Here is a 23,574-nt window from a genome sequence, read left to right as displayed (position 1 = left end):
ACGGAGGTCCTATTCCTCAGCCAATCAATGAAATACATTGCCCATTATGACCATGGTTACAAGTCGATCAAGTGTTGGGCCAACCTCCTCCTCTTCTTAAACCCGTTGTTCAAACTGTTCCTCATCCTCTTCTTCACTTGCTGAAGGGTGTTTCCGTCTTCAGTAGTCATGTCACTGAAGCCCTCTCCTCCCGGTATTTTCACCAGCTTCACAGCCTAATCCACCGCAGAGTGATACATTTCATCAAGAGAAAGTCTGACACATCATTTTCTTTATGGTTTTTTGAACATTTTTTCAATATATTTTTTGTTTTTAACCCCTTCACCCCCAAGGGTGGTTTGCACGTTCATGACCGGGCCAATTTTTACAATTCTGACCACTGTACCTTTATGAGGTCATAACTCTGGAACGCTTCCATGGATCCCGGTGATTCTGACATTGTTTTGTCGTGACATATTGTACTTCATGTTAGTGGTAAAATTTCATTCAAATAACTTGTGTTTATTTGTGAAAAAAATGGAAATTCGCAATTTTCCAACTTTGAATTTTTATGCCCTTAAATCACGGAGATATGGCACACAAGAAACTTGATAACTAACATTTCCCACATGTTTACTTTACATCAGCACAATTTTGGAACCAAAATTTTTTTTTGTTAGGAAGTTATAAGGGTTAAAAGTTGACCAGCGATTTCTCATTTTTACAACACCATTTTATTTTTAGGACCACATCACATTTGAAGCCACTTTGAGGGGTCTTTTTGATAGAAAATACCCAAAAGTGACACCATTCTAAAAACTGCACCCCTTAAGGTGCTCAAAACCACATTCAAGAAGTTTATTAACCCTTTAGGTGCGTCACAGGAATTTTTTTGAATATTTAAAAAAAAAATGAACATCTAACTTTTTTTCACAAAAAAAGTACTTCAGGTTCAATTTTTTTTATTTTACCAAGGGTAACAGGAGAGATTGGACTGCAAAAGTTATTGTGCAATTTGTCCTGAGTACGCTGATACCCGATTTGTTGGGGGGAACGACTGTTTCGGCGCATGGCAGAGCTCAGAATGGAAGGAGCGCCGTTTGACTTTTTCAATGCAAAATTGGCTGGAATTCAGATCGGACGCCATGTCACGTTTGGAGAGTCCCTGATGTACCTAAACAGTGGAAACCCCCTACAAGTGACCCCATTTTGGAAACTAGACCCCCCAAGGAACTTATATAGATATGTGGTGAGAACTTTGAACCCACAAGGGCTTTACAGAAGTTTATAACGTATAGCGGTACAATTAAAAAAATAATATTTTTTCCACAAAAATGATCTTTTCACCCCAATTTTTATTTTCCCAAGGGTATCAGGACCCTAAAAGTTATTGTGCAATTTGTCCTGAGTATGCTGATACCCCACATGTGGGGGTAAACCACTATTTGGGCGCATGGCAGAGCTCGGAAGGGAAGCAGCGCCATTTGACATTTTTGGCTGGAATTGAGATCGGACACCATGTCGCGATTGGAAAACCCCTGATGTACCTAAACAGTGGAAACCCCCCCACATATAACACCATTTTGGAAACTAGACCCCCTAAGGAACTTATCTAGATGTGAGGTGAGCACTTTGAACCCCCAAGGGCTTCACAGAAGTTTATAATGCCAGGGCATGAAAATAAAAAAATCGTTTTTTTTCCACAAACATGATCAATTAGTCCCCAATTGTTTTATTTTCCCAAGGGTAACAGGAGAAATTGAACCCCAAAAGTTGTTGTCCAATTTGTCCTGAGTACGCTGACACCCCATATGTGGGAGAAAACTACTGTATGGACACACGTCAGGGCTCGGAAGGGAAGTAGTGACGTTTTGGAATGCAGACTTTGATGGAATGGTCTGCAGGTGTCATGTTGCCTTTGGAGAGCCCCTAATGTACCTAAACAGTGGAAACACCGACAAATGACCCCATTTTGGAAACGAGAACCCCTAAGGAACTTATCTAGATGTGTGCTGAGCACTTTGAACCCCCAAGTGCTTCACAGAAGTTTATAACGCTCGGACGTGAAAATAAAAAAATCATTTTTTTCCACAAAAATGATATTTTTGCCCCCAATTTTTTATTTTCCTAAGGGTTACAGGAGAAATTGGACCCCAAAAATTGTTTTGCAATTTGTCCTGAGTAGGCTGATACCCTACATGTAGGGTAAAACACCGTTTGGCGCATGGCAGAGCTTGGAAAGGAAGGAGCACCATATGACATTTTCAACTCAGAATTGGCCGGAATTGAGATCAGACACAATGTTGCATTTGGAGAGCCCCTGATGTGCCCAAGCAGTGGAAACCCCCAATTCTAACTCCAACCCGAACCCCAACACACCCCTAACCCTAATCTCAGCCCTAACCCTAACCCTAGCCCTAACGGAAAAATGGAAATAAATACATTTTTTTTATTTTATTATTTTTCCCTAACTAAGGGGGTGATAACGAGGGGTTTGATTTACTATTTATGGCGGTTTTTATATTTGGCAGCTGTCGCACGCTAAAAGACGCTTTTTATTGTAAAAATAGTTTTTGCATCACCACATATTGAGAGCTATAATTTTTCCGTATTTTGACCCACCGAGTCATGTGAGGTCTTATTTTTTGCGGGACGAGTTGACGTTTTTATCGGTACCATTTTCGGGCACGTGACATTTTTTGATCGCTTTTTATTCCGATTTTTGGGACGCAGAATGAACAAAAACCAGCGTTTCATGAATTTCTTTTGGGGGAGTGCGTTTACACCGTTCTGCGTGCAGTAAAATTGATAAAGCGGTTTTATTCTTCGGGTCAGTACGGTTACAGCGATACCTCATTTAGGTCGTTTTTTAGGTTTTGTCGGTTTTATGCAATGAAAACTATTTTATATAAAAAATAATTATTTTTGCATCGCTTTATTCTGCGAGCTATAACTTTTTTATTTTTTCACTGATGATGCTGTGTGGCGGCTTTTTTTTGTGGGACAAGATGCCATTTTCAGCGGTACCATGGATATTTATATGCGTCTTTTTGATCGCGCGTTATTACACTTTTTGTTTGGCGGTATGATAAATCATTTTTTGCTTCGTTTTTTATTTTTATTTTTTAAGGGGTTCGCTAAAGGGGTTAACTAACGGGACAGTTTTATAGGGCGGGTCGTTACGGACGCGGCGATACCTAATATGTGTACTTTTATTTTATTTATTTTTTTCAAAAAATGAATTTATTGGGGAATATTTTTTTTTTTTTTTTTTTACTAATTTATTTGGCGATTTTTTTAAAATTATTTTTACACTTTTTTTTAATTTTTTTTTTTACTTTATTACACATTCCCAGGTGGGACATCACTGTCCTGTGACAGATCGCTGATCTGTCACATCACAGATCACTGTGACAGATCAGCGATCTGTCACAGGCATTGAAGCAGACTTCCTCTTGCCTGCGCTTTGCAGGCACTGAGGAAGCCAGCTTCCTGCAGGCCCCTGAAGGCCCCCGTCGCCATCTTGGATTCGGGGGCCTGGAGGAAAGGAGCCCCCCGCAGCAGCGCTGCACATTGCGCTGCTGTGGGGGGCTCAGGGAAGCACGGAGGGAGCCCCCTCCCTGCCGATGCTTCCCTTTAACTCCATCAAACATGATCGCGGTGTGCAAGGGGTTAACGTGTCGGGGGCGGTCCGTGACCGTCCCTGACACATTGTGCCGGGTGTCAGCTGTGATAATCAGCTGACACCCGGCCGCGATCAGCGGTGCTCACCACATGGGCGCCGCTGATCGCTGAGACGTACTATCCCGTCCATGGGCATAGGGGCCCAGGTCCCATGGACGGGATAGTACGTCGGATGGCAGGAAGGGGTTAAATATTTGATAGACTCGAAAAAAAACAAGAAGTGGGAGAAAAGGTAGTCACTTATTAATGAGACAAATAGAAGAATATTTACCGTATACACTCGTGTATAAGCCGAGTTTTTCAGCACTTTTTTTGTGCTGAAAACACCCCCCTTGGCTTATACACGAGTCACGGTCCCAGAAAGCCGGCAGAGGAGGGGAGCAGCAGGTCACAGAGGCCACCAGCTTCCATCACACCATACTCACATGCCTGCACGCCTCTCCGCTCCCTTAGGTGTGGAGCGCATATTCATTACCTTAATGAGCAGTACCACATGATCACTCGACAGGAAGAGCTGCAGGCTCCGGCTGTAACGTCTGTCTGCGGTCTGGGCTGCAGCCAGACAACACCCCGAGAAACACTGATACCCTTTACCCCTATACAGGGATCTGGATTTATAGCAGAGCCCAGGAGGTGCTGTCTGAATAGGAGCAGTGGCCAGAGCAGGACGGTCGCCAGAGAGGGAGTTCCAATACAGGACAAAAACGTGGTAGTATCTGGGTCTAAACCAGTCGGGCAGCAGGGTACAAAAACGTTAGGCAGAAGCAGAGTCAGAAGTCCAGGCCAAGGTCAGAGTTATTCAACTATAGCAATTCACACAGTAACACGCAGGGGAACCAAGAATATATCCGGCGGCTTGCAAGACCAGTCCCAAGGTATTTGAGGGATCAGGTCACCCCTCACAGGTTCCTGGACTGCTGATGTCATCAGTACCGCCCCCAGGACCAGGCCAGATGATGATGCAGTAACCTTCTGATGACTGACAGAGGGGCGGAGCCTGCGCCCACCAGATGCCTGCACAGGTGCCCTTACTCTGTCAGCACCATAACTCACGGGCGAGTGACCGCGCCCAGAACAGCAGACCCCGAATTAAAAGGCAACGTGACAGACCGGCGCCTCCTAGAGGCTAAAGCCGGGACAGTAGGCCCTGAGTCTGATGCGACGGAACCACGGCCCCTCCCAGTGGCCGAGGCATTAACAGCCGTCCCTGAGTCTAACGACGAAGTGGCGGTCCGGCGCCTCCTAGTGGCCGCGACCGAAACAGCAGGCCCCAAGTCTGGCGGCGACGTGACAGTACCCCCCCTTCCAAGAGGGGCCTCCGGACCCTCAAAACCCGGTTTGTCCTGGTGAAGGAGGTGAAACCTTCTAATTAATGCCTTGGCATGGATGTTCCTTGCGGGGACCCAGGACCTCTCCTCCGGGCCGTAGCCCTTCCAGTGTACAAGATACTGTATGGAGCCTCTCACCAGGCGGGAGTCAAGGATACCCTGGACTTCATACTCTAAAGCTCCCCCGACCGAAACAGGAGGAGGGGGGGACTGGACAGGGTGAATCGGAGAACAATAAGGCTTGCGGAGAGACCTGTGGAATACGTTAGGTAATTTGAATGTGGAAACTGTGGAAGTTTTAAGCGGAAGGCTACTGGGTTAACCACCTCGATAATTTCGTATGGGCCGATGAACCTGGGACCCAGTTTGGCAGATGGTACCTTAAGCTTGATATTTTTTGTAGAGAGCCAAACCTTATCGCCACCTCCCAGGTGCGGCCCCTTAGATCGTCGTCTATTTGAGGACGAAGCCTGTCTAACCTGAGCCCCTTACAAATTTGAATTAACCTCAGACCAAATCGTTTTCAGCCGATGTATATTTTGCTCAACCCCAGGGAGCTCCGACATCCTGGCCGAAAACGACTCAAAGCGCGGATGTAGTCCCAGGTTACAGAAAAAGGGGGTAGGTTTAATGGAGTCCTGATATCGATTATTGAGCGCGAATTCAGCCAATGGCAGATGTTCCACCCAATCGGACTGATGTCCTGACACATAACAGCGGAGGTATTGAATCATAGAATTGTAGAGTTGGAAGGGACCTCCTGGGCCATCTGGTCCAAACCCCTGCTCAAAGCAGGATTCGCTAAATCATCCCAGTCAGATGTCTGTCCAGCCTCTGTTTGAAGACATCCATTGAAGGAGAACTCACCACTTCTCGTGGCAGCTTGTTCCACTCATTGATCACTCTAACTGTCAAAAAGTTTTTTCTAATATCTAATCTGTGTCTCCTCCCATTCAGTTTCATCTCATTGCTTCTAGTCTTTCCTTGTGCAAATGAGAATAAAGTTGATCCTTCTACAATGTGACAGCCCTTTAGATATTTGTAGACAGCTATTAAGTCTCCTCTCAGTCTTCTCTTTTGCAAACTAAACAATCCCAAATCCTGCAACCTTTCCTCATAAGACAGGGTTTGCAGACCGGTCACCATTCTGATTGCTCTTTTCTGAACTTGCTCCAGTTTGTTGATGTCTTTTTTAAAATGTGGTGCCCATAACTGGACACAATATTCCAGATGAGGTCTGACCAAAGAGGAGTAGAGGGAAATAATGACTTCACGTGATCTAGACTGTATGCTTCTGTTAATACATCCTAGAATTGCATTTGCTTTTTTTGCTGCTGCATCACACTGTTGACTCATATTCAGTCTGTGATCTATTAGTATACCCAAGTCTTTTTCACATGTGCTGTTGCTTAGGCCTATTCCTCCCATTCTATATATGCTTTTTTCATTTTTATTGCCCAGATGTAGTACTTTGCATTTCTCCCTGTTAAAAACCATTCTGTTAGTTGCTGCCCACTTCTTCAGTTTATTTAAATCGTTTTGAATCCTCTCTCTCTCTTCTCTAGTATTAGCTATCCCTCCTAGCTTTGTGTCATCAGCAAATTTAATCAGTTTACCCTCAATTCCTTCATCTAAATCGTTGATAAAGATGTTGAACAATACAGGGCCCAGGACAGAGCCCTGTGGTACCCCACTTGAGACATTCTTCCAACTGGATGTGCAGCCATTTACGACCACTCTTTGGGTCCGATCACTAAGCCAGTTATGAATCCACCTAACAGTTGCCTTGTCCATTCCATACTTAGTCATTTTTTCAATAAGGATTGTATGAGAGACTTTGTCAAATGCTTTGCTGAAGTCAAGATATACTATATCTACAGCATTTCCTTGATCCACCCAATCAGTGATACCGTCATAGAAGGAAATTAAGTTAGTCTGACTTGACTTATTAGTTACAAACCCATGCTGACTCTGTTTAATCACTTCATTCTTATCCAGGTATTGACATACATGTTGTTTAATAATTTGTTCAAAGATCTTTCCTGGTATAGAAGTCAGACTCACCGGCCTATAGTTGCCTGGGTCCACCTTCTTCCCCTTTTTGAAGATAGGAACAACATTTGCTCTTCTCCAGTCTTCTGGCACTTCTCCTGTCCTCCAAGAATTTTCAAAGATTATGGAGAGGGGTTCAAAAATTTCTTCTGCTATCTCCTTCAGTACTCTGGGGTGTAATTCATCTGGACTTGGAGACTTGAATTCATTTAGGTTAGCTAAGTGTTTCCTCACTATCTTTCTGTTTATAGATATCCTGGATTCTTCTGTTCCCTTAATAGGACAGTGAATAACAGTTGATGTTACATTTCCTTTCTGAGAGAAAACAGATGCAAAATAGGAATTTAAAAGTTCAGCCTTCTCAACATCCTGTCTGACCATTTCATCATTTTCATCCTGTAAAAATCCTATAGCATCCTTGACTTTTCTTTTACTTTTGACATATCCCCAAAATCCTTTATTATTGCTTTTGACATCTCTTGCAAGCCTCAATTCATTTTCAGCTTTAGCTAATCTGATTTGTGCCCTGCAGGTTCTGCAGACAGCATAATATTCTTCTTTAGATATGCCTCCCTCTTTCCATTTTATAAACATTTTTTTTGTTCCAGAGTTTGGTTAGTACGTTCAGTTTGACCATTGGTCTCGGGATGGTATGCCGAGGAGAAGGACAACTCCACACCGATGCGTCTACAGAACGCCCTCCAGAACTTCGAGACAAACTGGGTACCCCTGTCGGACACAATATTTGTCGGAACGCCGTATGTGCAGAATGAACAGCTTACTTAAAGTTTCAGAGTTAGGCAAGCCAGACAGGGGAATAACATGACACTGCTTGCTGAACCTGTCTACCACCACCCAGATACAAGTTTTCCCATCTGAGGGTGGCAAATCTGTAATGAAGTCCATGGAGATGTGGGTCCATGGACTCTCAGGGGTGGGCAAGGACTGAAGCCAGCCGGCAGGGCGGCTATGGAGGGATTTGGCACGGGCACAGACTTCACACGCAGAAACATAGTCTTTACAGTCCTTGGCCACCGTCGGCCACCAAAAGTTCCTGGTTACCAGCCTGGTGGTATTATTGAGACCGGGATGGCCTGCCAGGACAGAGTCGTGTGATTCTTTTAGAACCTGCAGACGAAGGTTAGCTGGAACAAACAATTTTTTGGGGGGCGTAGCGTCAGGGGCTTGCTCTGAAGACCTACGGATCTCCTCCAGAAGGTCCAAAGACACTGCCGACACGACGATTCCATTAGCCAATATCGGTACTGGTTCACAGTCCTCGGTCTGTGTGGGGCAAAAACTGCGAGAGAGGGCATCTGCCCTCACATTTTTAGTACCGGGGCGAAAAGTAATTAAAAAATCAAACCTGGAGAAAAAACAGGCCCACCTGGCCTGCCTGGGATTTAGTCTCTTAGCTGACTCTAGGTAGGTTAAGTTTTTGTGGTCTGTAATAACAGTGACCTTGTGTTTGGCACCTTTGAGGAAGTGGCGCCATTCCTCGAAGGCCCATTTGATCGCCAATAATTCTCAATTACCAATGTCATAGTTTCTCTCCGTGGTAGAGAATTTGTGGGAGAAAAACGCACACAGGCGAGTGAGGGATGCAGTGCCTTGTGATAGCACTGCTCCCACTCCGACCTCGGAGGCATCCACTTCCACAACAAATGGGCGGTCTAAGTCCGGTTGCACCAAAACTGGGTTGCCACGAAGCACTCTTTCAGTGTGGAAAATGCCTGAATAGCCTCAGGATTCCAATTGGTCACGTCCGCCCCTTTTCGGGTAAGGTCCGTGAGTGGCTTGGCAATCTCCGAGAAACCCCTGATAAACTTGCGGTAGTAATTCGCGAATCCCAAAAACTGCTGCAGCGTCTTCAGCGATTTGGGTTGCACCCAAGCCTTAATAGGTTGAATCTTGGCAGGATCCATGCGAAACCCCTTGCCTGAGACCATGTATCCTAAAAACTGTACCTCTTCGGCAAAGAAAACACATTTTTCCAGTTTCGCAAACAAAGAGTGTTCTCGCAGTCTCTGCTGCACCGACCTGACGTGTTGAGTATGTGTCACAGGGTCAGCAGAGTAAATCAAAATGTCATCAAGATACACGACGACATACACCCCACAAATGTCTCTGAAAACATCATTGACGAAGTGTTGAAATACTGCAGGCGCGTTACTGAGTCCGAACGGCATTACCAGGTATTCAAAGTGACCAAGAGTTGTATTAAAGGCCGTTTTCCATTCGTCACCGTTTCTTATGCGGACCAGATTATATGCCCCCCGGAGGTCAAGTTTAGTAAACCAGTGGGCTCCCAGTAGCTGATTAAACAGATCAGGAATGAGTGGAAGCGGATACTGGTTTTTTACAGTAATAGCGTTAAGCTCACGACAATCTATACATGGTCTGAGTCCACCATCTTTTTTTCCTACAAAGAAAAACCCAGCCCCTACAGGTGAAGTGGAGGGTCTAATACAACCTTTTCGCAGGCTGTCTGCTATGTAGTCATTCATGGCTACACGCTCAGGACCAGAGAGGTTAAATATTCTCTCCTTAGGGAGGCGGGCACCTGGGACCAAGTCGATAGGACAGTGATACTCTCTATGAGGAGGTAGTTTCTCAGACTCCACTATGGAGAAGACATCTTCATAATCTCTGAGCGCATATGGAATAGAGGGGTTTTTAATTTTAACTTGGTTCACTGACAGTGACATACAGTTACTCTGACACCGTGGACTCCAGCGCACGATATCACCTAAGCGCCAGTCAATAACCGGATTATGCTGGTGCAACCATGGCATGCCTAACATAACCGGATTAGATAAATTATGTAGAACAAAAAATGATATCTGTTCGTTGTGTAATGCCCCCACTGACATAGTAATGTCTGCAGTAACAAACTCCACTCCACCCTGGATAATGTATGTACCATTGATAGCAGTGGTCTGAAAAGGGGCATTAAGTCTTAGCAGTGGTACACCGAGATTCCTTGCGAGCAAAAAATCCATGAAATAGCCCGCAGAACCACAATCCACATAAGCCTTCACATACAGGGATTTATTAGAAAATGAGTGTGAGACGGGTAACAAAAGTTTAGCCGCATTTGCGGGCAATACCTGAGCCTCTGTGCCAGCGCGACCAGAGCTGCCCAGAGGCCGACGTCCCAGGAATGTGGATCTCTGACGCTCAGCATTTCCCTGGCCTCCAGGCTGCAGCATGCTGGTGTAGGAAGATGGGAGTGTTCCTTCAGGCTGTGCTCTGGAGCAGGTGTTAGGCCAGGAAATCAGCTCAGACAGAAGAAGAAAAAAAAAAATTCAGGAGACTGCTTTTATATATGGTGAACATATACACAAAAAGCAAGTTTTTTTTCCTTGTATTATTTTGGGCCGGATATAATGTAACGTCCGTCTGCGGTCTGGGCTGCAGCCAGACAACACCCCGAGAAACACTGATACCCTTTACCCCTATACAGGGATCTGGATTTATAGCAGAGCCCAGGAGGTGCTGTCTGAATAGGAGCAGTGTCCAGAGCAGGACGGTCGCCAGAGAGGGAGTTCCAATACAGGACAAAAACGTGGTAGTATCCGGGTCTAAACCAGTCGGGCAGCAGGGTACAAAAACGTTAGGCAGAAGCAGAGTCAGAAGTCCAGGCCAAGGTCTGAGTCATAACCAGGAGGGCAGCAGAGATACAAAATCGTTAGGCAGAAGCAGAGTCAGAAGTCCAGGCCAAGGTCAGAGTCATAAATCAGGAGGGCAGCAGAGGTACAGAATCGTTAGGCAGAAGCAGAGTCAGAAGTCCAGGCCAAGGTCATAGTTATTCAACTATAGCAAGTAACACACAGGGGAACCAAGAATATATCCGGCGGCTTGCAAGACCATTCCCAAGGTATTTGAGGGATCAGGTCACCCCTCACAGGTTCCCGGACTGCTGATGTCATCAGTACCGCCCCAGGACCAGGCCAGATGATGATGCAGTAACCTTCTGATGACTGACAGAGGACCGGAGCCTGCGCCCACCAGATGCCTGCACAGGTGCCCTTACTCTGTCAGCACCATAACTCACGGGCGAGTCACGGCGCCTCCTAGTGACCGCGCCCAGAACAGCAGACCCCGAATTAAAAGGCAACGTGACAGACCGGCGCCTCCTAGAGGCTAAAGCCGGGACAGTAGGCCCTGAGTCTGATGCGACGGAACCATGGCCCCTCCCAGTGGCCGAGGCAGGAACAGCCGTCCCTGAGTCTGACGACGAAGTGGCGGTCCGGCGCCTCCTAGTGGCCGCGATCGGAACAGCAGGCCCCAAGTCTGGCGGCGACGTGACACCGGCAGCCAGAACGAGCTGCAAAGCCACCAGGGAGGTAAAAAGGATGGTTTTACCAGTTATAGGGCGTGCTGGGTCTGCTGGACAATTGTTTCTCCAAGGATCATTGTGGATACAGGGACCTCATTGCTTACTGATCAGGCACCAGGAAGCCCTGGATGAAATCTGGAGTTTCCGCTGTAGAGTCTCTGATACTTGCCTGGAGTTCATCCTGAGCCATCTGATTCATGAATACAATGCCAGTCCTGTAGTGAACATTGGCACCGATGTATAATGAAGCTCTGCAGATTCCCGAGGGCTGGTTAACTCTTCAGCCACTGCACAGGTCTCTGCTGATGTCAGGGGGTGGTCTCACGGGCCCCCTGACTATTGTGCTCAGTGTTATAATTGTGTCCCCTTTATGTTGAGGGCTGGTCCTGGCCTATGAATGGCTGATAACAGGGACCCATAGCTGCAGCACTGGAGTAGCGTGGGGGAGGGCGGTCCGCCCCAGGCGGCACGTGTGTGGGGGCGGCGCAGCAGCATGACAGCTCCTCGGCTGCTTTTAGGAAAGGCCCCAGCAGCCGTGTTGCTATGGTAACACTGTAGGACTACATTACCCGTCATGCCTCGGGCGTGCGTTCCTGGTATGACCCCGCTGCAGCGCTGTAGATTGGCAGTCACATGACCGTGGGATCTGCCGAGGCTTCGGCTGTCACATGCCCAAACAACGAGCGGAGCGACCGCACAGCATGGAGCATGGCCAATGTGGCCAACAGGGTGTCGTGGTCCGACCGGGAGCAGCTGGAGGAGGCCGGGGAGAGCACGCCGCTGCTGAACGGAGCCGGCAACCAGCAGGTGAGGGCGGGAGGAGGAATACTGGGAATTGGGGGGCTGTGCAGATAGGTGACCATGGCGAGGCTGTGCAGGGGAGGACATGGGGGGCTCTGTAGGGGGAGGACGTGGGGGGCTGTGCAGGGGAGGACATGGGGGGCTCTGTAGGGAGAGGACATGGGGGCTCTGTAGGGAGAGGACATGGGGGGCTCTGTAGGGAGAGGACTGGGGGGGCTCTGTAGGGAGAGGACATGGGGGGGCTGTGCAGGGGGAGGACATGGGGGGGCTGTACAGGGGAGGACATGGGGGGGCTCTGTAGAGGGAGGACATGGGGGGCTCTGCAGGGGAGGACATGGGGGGCTCTGTAGGGGAGGACATGGGCTGTGCAGGGGAGGACATGGGGGGCTGTGCAGGGGAGGACATGGGGGGCTGTGCAGGGGAGGACATGGGGGCTCTGTAGGAGGGACATGGGGGGCTGTGCAGGGGGAGTACATGGGGAGGCTGCGTAGGGGAGGACATGGGGGGCTGTGCAGGGGGGTAAACGGGGGGCTGTGCAAGGGAGAACATGAGGGCTCTGTAGGGAGTGTACTGTGGTTCTGTGCAGGGGGAGGACACATGGGTCTCCTTACACTGTTTTATGGTGCGGCTCTATGAAGGGCAGTGGTGGCGGTTCAGTAGGGTCATCAAGCTAATACATACATGTATATATAGAGAACTGCAAGAAGATGAAAGTCTAGAAATTTAGAAATAATAACAGCAGAGTTAGTAGTAGACTAAAAATTAGATCTTTGAGTGTAGTGTGGGCTCTTCGGATGCTTCCGAAATATCAACGACCAAAGGGGCGGTAAATTTTTCGACCGCCCCGGGCGCCACAAACAGTTGCTACGCCACTGAGCTGCAGGAATGTATAATGTGTATAATGTGCACAGTAATGAATGTTCTAAATATTCACTGTCATTACCAAGAATTATCCGTGTTATATGGCCGGAACAAGATGCAGTGGCACCGACGGCGCGCAGGCAGCTAAATAGGATGTTTTTTTTCTTAACAGGAATCATACCTACAAAGATAGGGGATAAGGAGCCATGCATACAATGACAGGGACGGGGGAACCATGCATACCACGGTAGGGATGAGTGGTCAATGCACACCCGGCTTATACTCAAGTCAATAAGTTTACCCAGTTTTTCGTGGCAAAAGTTGGTGCCTCGGCTTGTACTCGGGTCGGCTTATACTCGAGTATATACGGTAATAGTTAAAACCTGACAAGAATAAACAATAATTTGCAGTTAGCCCAATCGTGGGGATAAATAGCTGAGAAATAAATAGTGATTAGTATATCTTAATAAATATATTGCAATTCGCCCAGTACAAAGCTGTGAAAAAAAATGGTAGTTACTATTTCCATTAAGTATTGCACTCAAACAGTTGATTAACCAAGAGAGATGGCATGTACCCGAATAGAATTCTCCTAGAGGCTGCAAATAAGAGCGGCAGGAAGTAAAGGGTTAATAGGTACATAGAACACACAATTGGGTGAAAATATTAAATGGTCATGAGCAATATGTCCTGGCATAAAGAGTGTGATTATATCCTTAGTCCATAGTTAATGCTTGGTATAAACCTGCATTCATAAAATATTCCAATGTCTATAGCCGTGGGGAGAGCTGCCCCGGCCGATGATGGATACACCAAGTACTTTCTCCAATGAGTGGAGGGCTCGTACCCTGTGAAATAGCGCGCTGAACAGTACATGGTGATTTCACCATATATAGTTGTATGTGAGTGTTGCTACTCACAATACCTCCGATGGTCTGCGTAGAATCCGGTGACTGCGTTCTGGCTGGTGCAGTAAAGGTCGGACCTGGGAGATGCGGCGATATGCCGAGGTGTAGTGTGAGACCAGCGCTCCTGCGCTCCAGCTGTCGGCAGGGATCCGGTCACTCTGGTCGATAGCTGCGTCCCGGCAGATGTGCAGTAGGAGCAGGACCTGTGTGACGCGGTGGATCACGTGGTGCCGTGTAACTGCTGCTAGATGGAGGTACGGGTGGCAAAAAGGGCCGAAACCAACGCGTTTCGGAAAACTCAGCTTCTTTCTTCAGGTCCGGGACATATTGCTTATGACCATTTAATATTTTCACCCAATTGTGTTCTATATACATATTAACCCTTTACTTCTAGGAGAATTCTATTCGGGTACATGCCATCTCTCCTTGGTTAATCAACTGTTTGAGTGCAATACTTTCTATTTCCATTAACTACCATTTTTTTCACAGCTTTGTACTGGGCGAGTTGCAATATATTCATTAAGATATACTAATCACTATTTATTTCTCAGCTATTTATCCCCACGATTGGGCTAACTGCAGTTTATTGTTTATTCTTGTCAGGTTTTACCTATTAAATATTCTTCTATTTGTCTCATTAATAAGTGACTAGCTTTTCTCCCACATCTTGGTTTTTTCAGCGCGAGTCTATCACAAATATTTATAATCCTTTCGATTTCCTTGTGGTTGGTATCTAGAGTCGCAGCAGTTACAAAACCTTTTACACAGGCGCCACTTTATCGCTCTCCTTCATTTTTTGATTTTAACAATTTTTCCCTGGATCTGTAGCTGGATATTTCCTGCTTTTGAATTGCCTCCTATATACAGTGTGAGCCTCCACATTGCTTCCTATATACAGTATGAGGCCGCATATAGCCTCCTATATACAGTAGGAGCCTGCACAGCGCTTCCTATATACAGTATGAGGCCGCATATAGCCTCCTATATACAGTATGAGCCTGCACAGCGCTTCCTATATACAGTATGAGTCTGAACATAGTCTCCTATATACAGTATGAGCCTGCACATCGCTTCCTATATACAGTATGAGACCGCATATAGCCTCCTATATACAGTATGAGGCCGCATATAGCCTCCTACATACAGTATGAGCCTGCACAGCGCTTCCTATATACAGTATGAGCCTGCACATCGCTTCCCATATACAGTATGAGGCCGCATATAGCCTCCTACATACAGTATGAGGCCACATATAGCCTCCTATATACAGTATGAGCCTGCACATCGCTTCCTATATACAATATGAGCCTTCACATTGCTTCCTATATACAGTATGAGCCTGCACATTGCTTCCTATATACATTATGAGTCTGCACATAGTCTCCTATATACAGTATGAGCCTGCACATCGCTTCCTATATACAGTATGAGGCCGCATATAGCCTCCTACATACAGTATGAGGCTGCATATAGCCTCCTATATACAGTATGACCCTGCACATCGCTTCCCATGTACAGTATGAGACCACATATAGCCTCCTGAATACAGTATTTGCCTCCTATATACAGTATGAGGCTGCATATAGCCTCCTATATACAGTATGAGCCTGCACATCGCTTCCTATATACAGTATGAGGCCGCATATAGCCTCCTATATACAGTATGAGCCTGTACTTCGCTTCCTATATACAGTATGAGGCCGCATATAGCCTCCTATATACAGTATGAGCACCAACATATAGCCTCCTGAATGCAGTGTTTACCTCCTATATACAGTATGAGCCTGCACATTGCTTCCTATATACAGTATGAGCCTGCACATAGCCTCCTATATACAGTAGCAAGAAAAATAAAAAATAAATGATTGAATGAGAGTAATGGTTTTGGGTCCTTTCTGTAAAAATCGTATGGGTATCTTTTTAGTCTTGGTTTTAGTTTTCTGTTTTTAATTATTTTTTCCTGTGCTTATACTCCAGTTCTCTATCTTCGCATTGCAGTATATGATCTGGCATGGAATTCATTGTTGAGGGCATTTCAAGATTTTATGAAGAAACACTCCTCTCACAAGAAATCTACGGCTCTTTTCGTACCCATTGGGTCTTCAATATTTCATATTATTTGTTCACATTTTTATTCATTTTTTCTTTTTTTATTTGTTTATTTCATTTACATTTTTATTTGTTTTATTTTTATATATTTTTTTTCACTCATTTTTTATTTTTTTCACAATTTTCTTTGTGTATTTTTGCTATGTATTATGCATTATACATAATTGTGTGTATAATTACTTTATGATATATGACATTTGATGTATGTATTGAATGCCATGTGTTATTTTTATGTTCATTTGTTTTTTAACAGAGACATGATATATAGTTGTTATAGTTATGTGATGCACATACACTTTCATATAGCCTGCATACACATTATGCTAATTGTTAAAAAAAAATTTTATTGCTTGCATAGTGTGCTTATAATTGACACATATGTGTGTGCCTTTGCACTCTATGTCAGGCATATTCACTTTAATGGTTCATACACACCGCTATAATTATTTCAGCATCATTATGTTTTATCCCCTCACTTTCAACACTTGCTATCACTTTAAATAGTGATTATTATTCTTCATAATTATTTTATTTTCTTGTCCTCACTTGAGCGCATGCCCAGTTCTGTCCTCCCTAGGAGCCTTCTGACGTGCTCAGTCTGGTATGTGGCTGTCTCTGGCTGTTTTGCAGCTTGAGCCACTTTCATGCTGATCATAGACTCCCTGTTCATAGTGGGGACTCAACAGCGCATGCGCCGATAATGCTGTGGACGTTTAGAACTGGATACTATTGACGTCATTGTGGACACTACAGCGCAGGTCCTGAATTTTACAAGCTTTATTAGGGAAAGCGGTTTATTGGTTGACCGCACTATATAAACTACATCCGGGGCACTTGTAAACCATGCCTCCTGAGGAAGCTGCGGCGTAACGCGCGTAGGGGCGGCAGGTTTTACAGCGACATACACAGCACATGTAAGTTGTTACTTTCTAATGCAGTCCTTGTATCTTACTCTGGAATTTGTATAGACAGTTTTTACTCTGTGTACACTTAACGCCTACCAGGCTTATTTGATACAAGGCACTTATGCACTTTTTATTCAGCAGTTTACTCTGGGCACTTATTGTATGCAAAACCTTATCTGGACATACATATTATGTAAATGAGGAGTTTGCTGTTTACTATGCATTCTATTTGTGAAAGGAAAGCAAAGAAACTACATGTTTTATACAGATAAAAACTTTATTAACTGTCAAGGTGCTGGTTTAATTATATTGTGTTTATGTCTGCTGTAACTTGCATTTAGCATTTATGCTCTGTTAATTATTCTAAATAAATTATTTAGCTTGAAAAACTCCAATTTTGATCTCTTGTGATGCTTAATAGCTCATTTATGAGATTTTTTTTGCTATTATATTTCCAGTGAGTTGAGCCTTTGAAGAATTTTTTTCCAGTATTTGGGATATATTTGTACTTTATCCTATATACAGTATGAGCCTGTACATCGCTTCCTATATACAGTATGAGGCTGCATATAGCCTCCTATACACAGTATGAGCCCACATAGCCTCCTGTATACAGTATGAGGCCGCATATAGCCTTCTACACTGCGTTCCAAATTATTATGCAAATTGGATTTAAGTGTCATAAAGATGTAATTTTTTGTTTTTCAAATAAACTCAGATGGTATTGTGTATCAGGGCTCTTTGGATCACTGAAATCAATCTCAAACGCCTGTGATAATTAGTTTACCAGGTGAGCCCAATTAAAGGAAAACTACTTAAGAATGATGTTCCACATTATTAAGCAGGGCACAGGTTTCAAGGAATTTAGGAAAGAAAACGGATCTCTCTGCTGCTGAAAAGCATCAAATAGTGCAATGCCTTGGTCATGAGATGAAAACATTAGATATTTCCCAAAAACTTAAACGTGATCATCGTACTTTTAAGAGATTTGTGGTTGATTCTGAGAACAGACATGTTTGTGCTGATAAAGGCAGAATGAGGAAGGTTTCTGCCAGGCAAGTTCATCGGATTAAGAGAGCAGCTGCTAAAAAGCCATTACAAACCAGCAAACAGATATTTAAAGCTGCTGGTGCCTCTGGAGTCCCTCGAACCTCAAGGTGTAGGATCCTTCAAAGGCATGCTGTGGTGCATAAACCTACTATTCGGCCACTCCTAAACAGTGTTCACAAGCAGAAATGGTTGCAGTGGGCCCAGACATACATGAAAACTAATTTTCAAACAGTCTTGTTTACTGATGAGTGTCGAGCAACCCTGGATGGTCCAGATGGATGGAGTAGTGGGTGGTTGGTGGAAGGCCACTATGCCCCAACAAGGCTGCGACGTCAGCAAGGAGGTGGAGGAGTCATGTTTTGGGCCGGAATCATGGGGAAACAGCTGGTAGGGCTCTTTAAGGTTCCTGATGGTGTGAAAATGACCTCTGCAAAGTATATAGAGTTTCTGACTGACAGCTGTCTTCCATGGTATAAAAAACAGAAATGTGCCTTCAGGAGCAAAATCCTCTTCATGCATGAAACTGCACCATGTCATGCTGCAAAGAATACCTCTGAGTCATTGACTGCTATGGGCATAAAAGGAGATAACTCATGGTGTGGCCACCATCTTTCCCTGACCTCAACCCTATGGAGAACCTTTGGAGTATCATCAAGCGAAAGATCTATGAGGGTGGGAGGCAGTTCACATCAAAACAGCAGCTCTGGGAGGCTATTCTGACTTCATGCAAAGAAATACAAGCAGAAACTCTCCAAAAAATTCACAAGTTCAATGGATGCAAGAATTGTGAAGGTGATATCAAAGAAGGGTTCCTATGTTAACATGTAACTTGGCCTGTTAAGCTATTTAACTCCAAAATATCCTTTTTGTTCAGTGAATGTGACCTCCTAATGCTGCAAATTCCACAAATGAGCATTTTCAGTTCTTTAAAACATATCAAATGTTTAGAAATTCTACTGTGCATACTAATTTGGAACAGTGCAATTTGAGTTTTTATTCATTTTGGAGATTATACTGTTATCATTGGGAGGTTTCTTCAATAAAATTCGATGCATATTCTAACGGGTGATGACTTTTATTAGACTGACTGTCATTTGTACCGACTATTTAGGAAAATCAGAGAAAAATAGCATTTGCATAATAATTTGGAACACAGTGTATATACAGTACTAGCTGAAGAGCCCGGCGCTGCTCGGGCATAGTAACTAACTGTGGTAAGTTATAGAAAATTATAATTATCCTCCATCCCATAGTCCCTGCCCATATACCCATCATACATATCCACGATCCCATAGGCCCGTGCCCATATACCCATCATACATATCCTCCATCCCATAGTCGAGTACCCATATACCCATCACATATCCTCCATCCCATAGTCCCATGCCCATATACCCATCATACATATTCTCCATCCCATAGTCCCATGCACAGATACCGATCATACATATTCTCCATCCCATGGTCCCATGCCCATATACCCATCATACATATCCTCCATCCCATAGTCCCGTGCCCATATACCCATCATACATATCCGCTATCTCATAGTCCCGTGCCCATATACCGTCATACATACAGACAATGTGATTTTCTGGATTTTTTTTTCCTCAGTTTGTCTCCCATAGTTGAGGTCTACCTATGATGTAAATTACAGACGCCTCTCATCTTTTTAAGTGGTGGAACTTGCACTATTGCTGACTGACTAAATACTTTTTCTCCCCACTGTATCCTCCATCCTATAGTCCAGTGCCCATATACCCATCACACATCCTCCATCCCATAGTCCTGTGCCCATATACATATCCACCATCCCATAGTCCCGTGCCCATATACCCATCAAACATATCCTCCATCCCATAGTCCAGTGCCCATATACCCATCACACATCCCCCATCCCATAGTCCCGTGCCCATATACCCATCATACATATCCACCATCCTATAGTCCAGTGCCCATATACTCATCACACATCCTCCATTCCATAATCAACCATTATGACATCATAATGAGCGGCGGCAGGGCTTGCAACCTTTGATGACATCAGCATCGCCATGGCAAACATTGTGACATCATAATGAGGGGCGGGGCTTGATGCACACACACTGCTTCCCCAGTATGCAAATAGGGGCATTGTGACAACACAATGAGGGGCGGGGCTTGACGCGCACACACTTTTTCCCCCAGTATGTAGATAGGGGCAAAATTGTTTGGTGAATTGGAACGCGCAGGGTTAAAATTTCGCCTCTCAACATAGCTTAGGACGCTCTCGGGGTGCAGACGTGTGACTGTGCCAAATTTTGTGGCTGTAGCTGCGACGGTGAGGATGCCTATCCCGGACATACAAACATACACACACACATACATACATACACACTTTGAGCTTTATATATTAGATGAGGCCGCATATAGTCTCTTATATACAGTATGAGCCTGCACATTGCTTCCTATATACAATATGAGCCCACATAGCCTCCTATATACAGTATGAGCCTGCACATCGCATCCTGTATACAGTATGAGGCCACATATAGCCTCCTATGTACGGTATGAGCCTGCACATCGCTTCATATATACAGTATGAGGCCGCATATAGCCTCCTATATACAGTATGAGCACCCACATATAGCCTCCTGAATATAGTTTTTGCCTCCTATATACAGTATGAGCCTGCACATTGCTTCCTATATACAATATGAGCCCACATAGCCTCCTATATACAGTATGAGCCTGCACATCGCTTCCTATATACAGTATGAGGCCACATATAGCCTCCTATGTACGGTATGAACCTGCACATCGCTTCCTATATACAGTATGAGGCCGCATATAGCCTCCTATATACAGTATGAGCACCCACATATAGCCTCCTGAATACAGTTTTTGCCTCCTATATACAGTATGAGCCTGCACATTGCTTCCTATATACAGTATGAGCCTGCACATAGCCTCCTATATACAGTATGAGCCTGTACATCGCTTCCTATATACAGTATGAGCATCCACATATAGCCTCCTATGTACAGTATGAGCCTGCGCATTGCTTCCTATAAACAGTATGAGTATCCACATAGCCTCCTATGTACAGTATGAGCCTGCACATCGCTTCCTATAAACAGTATGAGCCTGCAAATCACTTCCTATATACAGTATGAGCCCACATATAGCCTCCTGAATACAGTGTTTGCCTCCTATATACAGTGTGAGTCCCCATATAGCCTCCTATATACAGTATGAGCACTCACATATAGCCTCCTGACTACATTGTTTGCCACCATATTGCCTCCTATATACAGTGTGAGTCCCCATATAGCTCCTATATACAGTATGAGCCCCTATATAGCATCCCATATCTAACTGCTTTTACCTTGGTATCATTAATTTTCTATGAGACTACTCTGTTCTCATATTGTGCATTTATGCATTTAGTAGGGCTTAATGGAATGACTGCGCTTGTTACACATCAACTCTGTAGATGCGCTCACTTATTAGACTTTGGTTGGGGCAACTCTAAAATATAATAATGATAATGGTCCTGTCTAGTGACAAGTTTATTTTACAGGCTTCTGGAGAAAGGCACAATACCAGTCATTCAAGGGTTAAATCTTTGGAACACTGAGAGGGACTTTCTAGCCAATGAAACCACAGTATAAAACACCTGTGATAACTATGGCAACTGCGCTGATGTCATAAAGACATGCATCTATGATGCAGGAGAAGATTCCAGAACCACAAGTCATTCAGCCGTAGACGGAGCCATACTTGATGTGTCTGGAGACCTGGAGCTTCATCACTCCACAATGGGAGGAAGGGGTCTATGACATCATGTGATTAATAACTGATGAGCTGAATCCTTCTAAGTCAGGCCCATATACATTTGTATCTCATGAACCTACAACTCCCAGTATGTCCTTAACAATGGTAAGGAGATGCTGGGAGTTACCAGTCTTTATCAGACTGTGGACTATACAGGAACCATAGTACTGATGAGACGCAGTCAGTACCAATAACTAAAAATGTACATCCTGGTACCTTATAGGTGACCTCTTCTCAGATTGAGTCTTTTCTTTCTCTTAGGCCTGTTTCACACTTCAGTAGCAGCAGGTCACAGAGGCCACCAGCTTCCAGCACACCATACTCACATGCCTGCTCGCCTCTCCGCTCCCTTAGGCGTGGAGCGCATATTCATTACCTTAATGAGCAGTACCACGTGATCACTCGACAGGAAGAGCTGCAGGCTCCGGCTGCCAGAACGAGCTGCAAAGCCACCAGGGAGGTAAAAAGGATGGTTTTACCAGTTATAGGGCGTGCTGGGTCTGCTGGACAATTGTTTCTCCAAGGATCATTGTGGATACAGGGACCTCATTGCCTACTGATCAGGCACCAGGAAGCCCTGGATGAGATCTGGAGTTTCCGCTGTGGAGTCTCTGATACTTGCCTGGAGTTCATCCTGAGCCCTATATACAGTATGGGAGAGGACATGGGGGGACTCTGTAGGGGAGGACATGGGGGGACTCTGTAGGGGAGGACATAGGGGGACTATGTAGGGGAGGACATAGGGGGACTCTGTAGGGGAGGACATGGGGGGACTCTGTAGGGGAGGACATGGGGGGACTCTGTAGGGGAGGACATGGGGGGACTCTGTAGGGGAGGACATGGGGGGACTCTGTAGGGGAGGACATGGGGGGCTGTGCAGGGGGGGTAAATGAGGAGGCTGTGTAGGGGAGAACATGGGAGACTGTGCTGGGGGGGTACATGATGAGGCTGTGTAGGGGAGGACATGGGGGGCTGTGCAGGGGGGTACACGGGGGGCTGTGCAAGGGGAGAACATGAGGGCTCTGTAGGGAGTGTACTGTGGGTCTGTGCAGGGGGAGGACACGTGGGTCTCCTTACACTGTTTTATGGTGCAGCTCTATGCAGGGCAGTGGTGGAGGTTCAGTAGGGTCATCAAGCTAATACATACATATATATAGAGAACTGCAAGAAGATTAGAAAATTAGAAATAATAACAGCAGAGTTAGTAGTAGACTAAAAATTAGATCTTTGAGTGTAGTGTGGGCTCTTCGGATGCTTCCGTAATATCAACGACTAGAGTTGAGCGAAACGGGTCGAAAAAATTCAAAAGTCGCCGGCTTTTGGCAATGTCGGGTTTCATGAAACGAAAACCGACCCTAGGATGAGGTCGGCCACGAGGTCGGCGACCTACGCGCCAAAGTCGCGTTTCAAAAGTTTGTTTTGCGCTCTTTTTCAGCCAATCAGGATCCACGGACACTGTGGGCAACGTGATGACATAGGCACGGGTCACCACCATCTTTCATAAGGGCATGCAAGTGATTGGCTTGCTTTGGGGGGCGTCACAGGGGGTATAAAAGGGCGTGCACGCCGACCGCCATGTTACTCATGCTGATCTCAGAATAGGGAGAGCTGCTGCTGCTGCTGATTTTGTAGGGAGAGCGTTAGGCAGGGAAGAAGACACCAAAAACTGCTTCTGCTGCTAGCGATTTTGCCTGTACAACACACCAGTCACTGTGCAGTGCAAGGGGAGGCTATATAGT

The sequence above is a fragment of the Dendrobates tinctorius genome, unplaced genomic scaffold (assembly GCF_039654945.1).
Source record: "Dendrobates tinctorius isolate UK_male_01 unplaced genomic scaffold, ASM3965494v1 ptg000068l, whole genome shotgun sequence".
Classification (NCBI taxonomy): domain Eukaryota; kingdom Metazoa; phylum Chordata; class Amphibia; order Anura; family Dendrobatidae; genus Dendrobates; species Dendrobates tinctorius.
Note: the sequence above shows the minus strand (reverse complement) of the source record.